The 6,009-nt window shown below is 44.6% G+C and overlaps 1 long non-coding RNA gene across 1 annotated transcript in view; it reads right to left on the bottom strand.

The window, feature by feature from the left end:
• Positions 1–5,135: 5,135 nt before the first annotated feature.
• LOC109624260 (uncharacterized) overlaps positions 5,136–6,009 on the bottom strand; it is a 41,079-nt gene continuing 40,205 nt past the window's right edge. Inside the window, exon 4 of the long non-coding RNA XR_002202367.2 lies at positions 5,136–5,780. This is a non-coding gene — a long non-coding RNA (uncharacterized lncRNA). The remainder of the gene's footprint in view (positions 5,781–6,009) is intronic.

Raw genomic sequence — 6,009 nt, 5'->3', positions numbered from 1 at the left:
ACATTGAATCAAAAAATACAATTTATAATAATAATAATAAAAAAACACAGTTAATAAATAGTCCGAGCAACAAACTGGTTATTATGAGGGGGGGGGGGGTTAAAAAGCAGCACTTGTTAGTCCTTGATGACCTTAAACCGAAGCTCTGAATACAACAAAAAGAAGCTTCACACATTTTAAACCACGAAGAATTCACACACACGCACAGAGGCTTCCACTTTTCGACGTTAAACCCGCTCCCCTGTGACTCAAGTATTCCCCGTCACCCGAGCACAGCCCCCCGGGTGTACAGGACGTCCACGGGCCGGTCGGAGCCGCGGAGCGAGCGATGGAAAGCGGCCACATCCGCTCCCCCTTCCTCCCTCAAATAAAAACACGCAGAAAGGAGAAATCAACAGCTACGTACCCGCGCGCGCTGATCGTCCGTCCGACTTTTTTGTATTCCTGAAGAAGAAGGCAAACAGCAGAGCCGGCTGTAATTCATGCATTTAATCCAACGTGAGCGAGCTGGATCCAGACAAGCATCCTCTCCCTCTCCGGAGCGCACCCGGGCCACACTGGCGGAGGGGAACGTTGGCGCGGTCGTGCTCGAATAAACTACTTTCTACCTCCGAGGAATGTGCGCCTCTCTGTCGCTGCTTAATCCCGCAGAAAAGAGGAGGAAGAAAATCGGAAAGTACGCCTCCAGAATCCTGTCTTCCGACTGGAGCGGGCTCGGTGGATTCTTTAAAAGCGTAACACGGTCCTCTCCACGATCTCGCGTTTCCCCCCCTCGGTCGTCCAGCTTTACTCCGGTTGCCACACACAGGCACAAGGCGAGGAAGGGGCCGAGCTGCCCGTGAAAGCGGCGCGATCCGTCCAATCGGATTACTGCGGAGGGAGCCCGGTCACGTCTGCCTATCGGAGAGCGACGGCCCCCACGTGGGGCGCGAGGAGGCATGACATCATCCGCGCACGGATCCACAAGGCGGCGGCATCATCATCATCCTCCTCCTCCTCACCCTCCTCTTCCTCCGTGTCCGACAACAACAACAACATGGATGTGCCGGTGGTGGAGTCTGAAATCTGACAAATCCCACATCCAAGCTTCGTCTGTGTGTTGTCTTTTAAAGTTGATTTCATTGAAGGGGGGGCACCACCAGTGGGACGGGGGAGGAGGGGGTGTGTGTGCGTGTGTGCAACAACCTTACTTCAATTTGTATCTCCATACAAGGAAGCAGGGGTGTGTGTGTGTGTGTTATTCTGTGCAACGTTGTTATAAAACGTGTAAAAACCATGATCGGGTTTAACTTCCCCTCGTCGCACCGTGAAGGACACGATCCCGACCAATCGATCGTCGATAACCTCCGTGTTGACGCGACGTGAGGGACTCCACGTGTTTGTCTCTGTTCGAGTCCCCCCCGCCGGCATGCGTGAGCGGCGGCTGCAGTGCGGGGCCCGGGAGAGCAGAGAGGAGCTGCTGGTCTGATATGAACGTATGATCATATGAACATGTGAACATGTGAACATCAGCCATGTCTGAGCCTCCTTCTCCAGCTTCCGCCTCTCTGCCCCCACGTGGGACCACGCTGCGGCTTTAAGGCGCCTCGTCCAATGGCGGCGCGCTGCACTTACTCGCCGGACGCCCATTGGTCCCGGCGCGTCGGGCCTGTCATTCACGCAGCGGCGTTGTCAATCAATACCACGCGGGGTCAAGCGCTGACAAATGCCGGTGCTCCTCTCGGTGCTCCTCCGCTGCTCCACAGCTCCAGATCCGGGGATGGCTGCTTCATTAGCTCCGAATGGCTTTTCTCTGCAGCTCCAGCAATCTGTTAGCACCACGTGGTAATGAGAGCCTCCGTGAAACAAAGGGAGGAAGAGACGCAGCTTCACAACCTGGAGTTTCTTTACATGTGGACCCGAGACACGACAACACACGAGACAGATCCTGTCCCCCAGCACTTCCAACAGGCTGTGGTCCAACATCAGAGCACGGACCTGACAGTAATGCTGCTGTAGCCCTGCTTACTGTGCACGTCATGTTGTGGGTATAATAGAACCAAATATATTTTCATTTCATATTGTATACTAATGTGAACATCCCCATTTATATACAGTCAGGTATTTGTTTTGACACAAACAAGTAAAACATTTCAGACCAAACACAAAAAGCAGTTCAGTTTTAAAGTCATTCATTTTGTATACCATACATATACGTACAACAGTCTATATATGCATATGGATACACGAGGTGTATATTACGCACGTATTCCCTGTATTTTTATTTTTTAATTATTTTGTCTGCCTCATTCTTACAAACTGCTGCTTTAACAGGTGAATTTCCCCGGTGTGGGATCAATAAAGTTCAATCAAATTTTTAATCACAAAAATTTGGGGGCAAATTTCATATTTAGAATTGAACTGTGCAGTTCACAGTATAAATCATGTATTGTAATAGGAAAAAAGTTGTAGCCTGCTTATATTACCCACAACCCCAAAGAGCTGAGCACACCACCAACCTAGAAAATATGGCTACACTATGCTGTATGGATGACTGAAGTGCTTCGACAATCAAATAACACACGTACTTGTATTTATCATGGACACAACAGAAGCTATTTAAATCTGAATATGTTGTTTGATACCCTGTAAAAGAAAAGAAAAGTGGCATCAGATGCTGAATAATTATATTATCTCCAGTAATTATATAAATCTAATATATATATTAATATAAATCACCCATTCAAAGATGCTATATTAGCGAGAGAGGAGACATGCAAGAGTCTTTACACATGTTTAAAAGTAATCTTATACAAAACCAAACTTAATTACAGCCTTGCCCATTAAACATGATTCAATCAGCGACATAAGTCTGGTCTGCAGTGCAAGGCCTGTAGAGTATAACAAACTGACATATATGCATAAATAAGATAATTTATTACATCTTTGTAATAAAAAAGTCATTTTCACATCATTAAAATGGTTCAATGCTGCAAACAGGGTTCAGTATTTAGCAGGAAGTCATGTGTATCACTGCCTCGATGGCCAGGCTCCAGAATACTTAATGGTATTTCAGTGTTCTTCAAAAAGTACAAGACTAGACTTGGTTAAAGCTCAGTCAAATTCAATATAGCTCTTTTGGATATAAATCTTTTCAGTATGTAGATGCTTTAAACTGAAACAGCATAATTTTTATGTGAAACACATTGTTTTCTTTGCTTTGTATGCTACATATGCTTTGTTTTATTTTGTCGTTCTCATGCATATGTTTCATTAAAATCACGTTATTCCCTCTCCTCTTCCTGTTTTTAAAATCTGTGGTTGTGATTTTCTTAATTATGTGTGGTTTTGTCTTATGATAAAAACAAATACCCAACCAATTATGTGACTTAAATAACCGGCTCTGTTTCACACCGAGTGTAGCAGCATCTGTTTGGGAATGCTGAGGTCATTTGAGTCATGTTAAGGTCTGAGATTGCCCAGCAGTGGTCTTACTTGTCATTCTTGTCAGCCACCTCAAGGATGTGGGATAACTGTGTTATTTCCAAAAGTACGGAGGCAGTCTGTGAGAAACTCAAGCACACACAAGAGCTGGCAGGCTAATCTCAGCCAGGCACCCCCTCATGCTTTTCAATGGAGAGTGCTTGGATTAAAGGCAACAAAGGCCACGCCAAACCCCAGGAGGAGGAGGCCCTCCGCCCACCGAGACCCCCACACTGTTTATTTACACGGAAACCCCAGCCTCAGTGAAACTCCCCCCCTCAGGCATTACACACTGGCCTATTTGCAGAGGTGGCTCTAATTCTTGACAGAGCAGGGATTGTCCTGCCACTTTGAACTGAGCAGCAACTTACTTTCCACATTGCTCACATAAAGCAAGAAAACAAAAATTCTACTTCTTCCACAGAACAATTACTGTGAGGGCATATTGTCCAAAAGTATCTATCCGCATGCATTTCTTAGGCAGCATCCACACAAGCCTACTTTATTTCCATTTAAAAAATGCAACGACTCTGCTACAAATGCTATGCATCCACACAACTCTGGAGTTTTAGAGCCGCTAAAACAGACAAGTTCTAGACAAGACACTCATATCTGCTTGCTGATTGGGTCTTTTTGGTCAGAACATAGTCTTTGCTGATTCGTCAGGCTCCTATCACATGACCCCCTTCCTGAAGAAAACAACTGGTACTGTGTTGAAAGAAACATGGATAATCAATTACAAGCATTGTTTACCCTGTTGTTGTGTGATAAATCTTACATTTTACTATGATACAACTGCTTACATGTGTATGAAACCTGCTATTATTCAAGCAATCTGCGACAATTGTGCAACTAACAACCGAATGCTTCCTGTTTACACCAGTAGGAGCAAGCCTACGCATGTGAACTTTCATGTAATATGCATTTTCAGGTGTATTAGTATGGACAGGGATGAAAACTGATACAGATCCAAAAAGCTTGTGTGGACAGAAATCGTTTTAGATTGGAAATAAACTAAACATAGTAGTATGTATGTAGCCTTATGTAAAATTGGCATTGCTCCACTTGGGTGTACTGTTTGGTATTTGTCTCTCTTGTGCAGCCTCACTTTCCCGTTCACGAAGCAGAAAATGAGGGCCCTGTTACTGCAAAGGCTGGGGTCTGTGTTGCCAATGACTTACACGTCACTGTGCTGGCATTCTGTTTGTATGGAGATGCACAGAGACGCACTGCATTCACAAACAAACATACACAAGCTGTGTATTGTAGACACGTCATTCACAAGCAGGAGGCAGAAATCCGCAACACACTCACACACACACACCAACACACAGAAACACTTCAACACACACACAGACGCACACAAACTGGCACCCACATTCCATGCAACAAAGGGCTCACAGTGTGCTGGAAAGATGAATTGCCGGCACTGTGTTATCAGGATGACTCATCAGACAGTAATCAATGAAAACAGGATGAAAGTCCTTATCAAAGGAGAAAAATGCAGACATGAAGTGTGTCTCAAAACAAAAAGAAGAGGAGGCTTTTGACACGTTTGGATGAGGAGGACATGGAGCCAATTGCTACTCAATTAATATTCTTAGTTATCAGCGGTCTATCACTGATAGAAATAAGAACAGGCATTAAAACACAAAGCTCAGCCTGGAAGTGGTTGGTTTTGTAAAATTACATTTTATTGGGGTTTTCAACAACATGTGGCAGTGGATCAAATATGACAATGTAGAATATAAACCTGGAGGATATAGGGGCTGCACGATGTTCACTTACAGCTATGAATTATTGTGAATTCCTTAGCCTAGAATGAGGCCTTTATATCAACATCAGAAGCAGGTCCTTGTTCACGGAGTCTGCCATATGCTCCTCCATGTTTCTACGGCAGCCCACAATAGACAAACCAAACACTGGCTCTAGAGCGGGACTTCATGTTTTTATGGTACCTGCAGGCCACCATAGTTTCTCCTACATGCTTAGAAAGGGAGGGTGAGGTGAGCAGTATTTAATTGGTTGCAATATACAACTTCACGGCTCGATGCCACTATATCCTACACACTGGACTTGGAAATTGAATTTTGATTGGGTACCACTTCTGACACACCCACCAAATGGTAAAACAAATACTCCCAGTTTCACAATGTTTAGTGGAAAAATGTAGTTCAACCTTCAAACCGTAGAACGCTGCGCACCGTTATGGATTGAACATGTTGGATTTGCTCGTTCTTTTTTTGAAGAAAGTCCATGTGTAATACTGACGCTGTGATAGCAAATTCAACAGACCTCTCCACACCAGCGGCAGCCATCTGTAAGAGAGAAAAAACATGTGCTAGCTGATTGGTCTGGTTTCCAGGCTAATTACATGTACTATAAGCCCATCTGCCAAGCTCTTTAAACTGGCTGATGAAATCGACAGCACATTGTAAACAAACACAAAGTTTACATGTCAATTAAAAAGGCTCAGGTTAACAATAAAACTGTCCTCGGCATTAATTGACTGTAAACACATCCATGCTTGAGTAAACATGACGTCCT

This window comes from Paralichthys olivaceus, chromosome 7 (genome assembly GCF_024713975.1).
Source record: "Paralichthys olivaceus isolate ysfri-2021 chromosome 7, ASM2471397v2, whole genome shotgun sequence".
In the NCBI taxonomy this organism is placed as follows: domain Eukaryota; kingdom Metazoa; phylum Chordata; class Actinopteri; order Pleuronectiformes; family Paralichthyidae; genus Paralichthys; species Paralichthys olivaceus.
The sequence above is the reverse complement of the archived record's forward strand: the minus strand, read 5'-3'. Positions and strand labels throughout refer to the sequence as shown.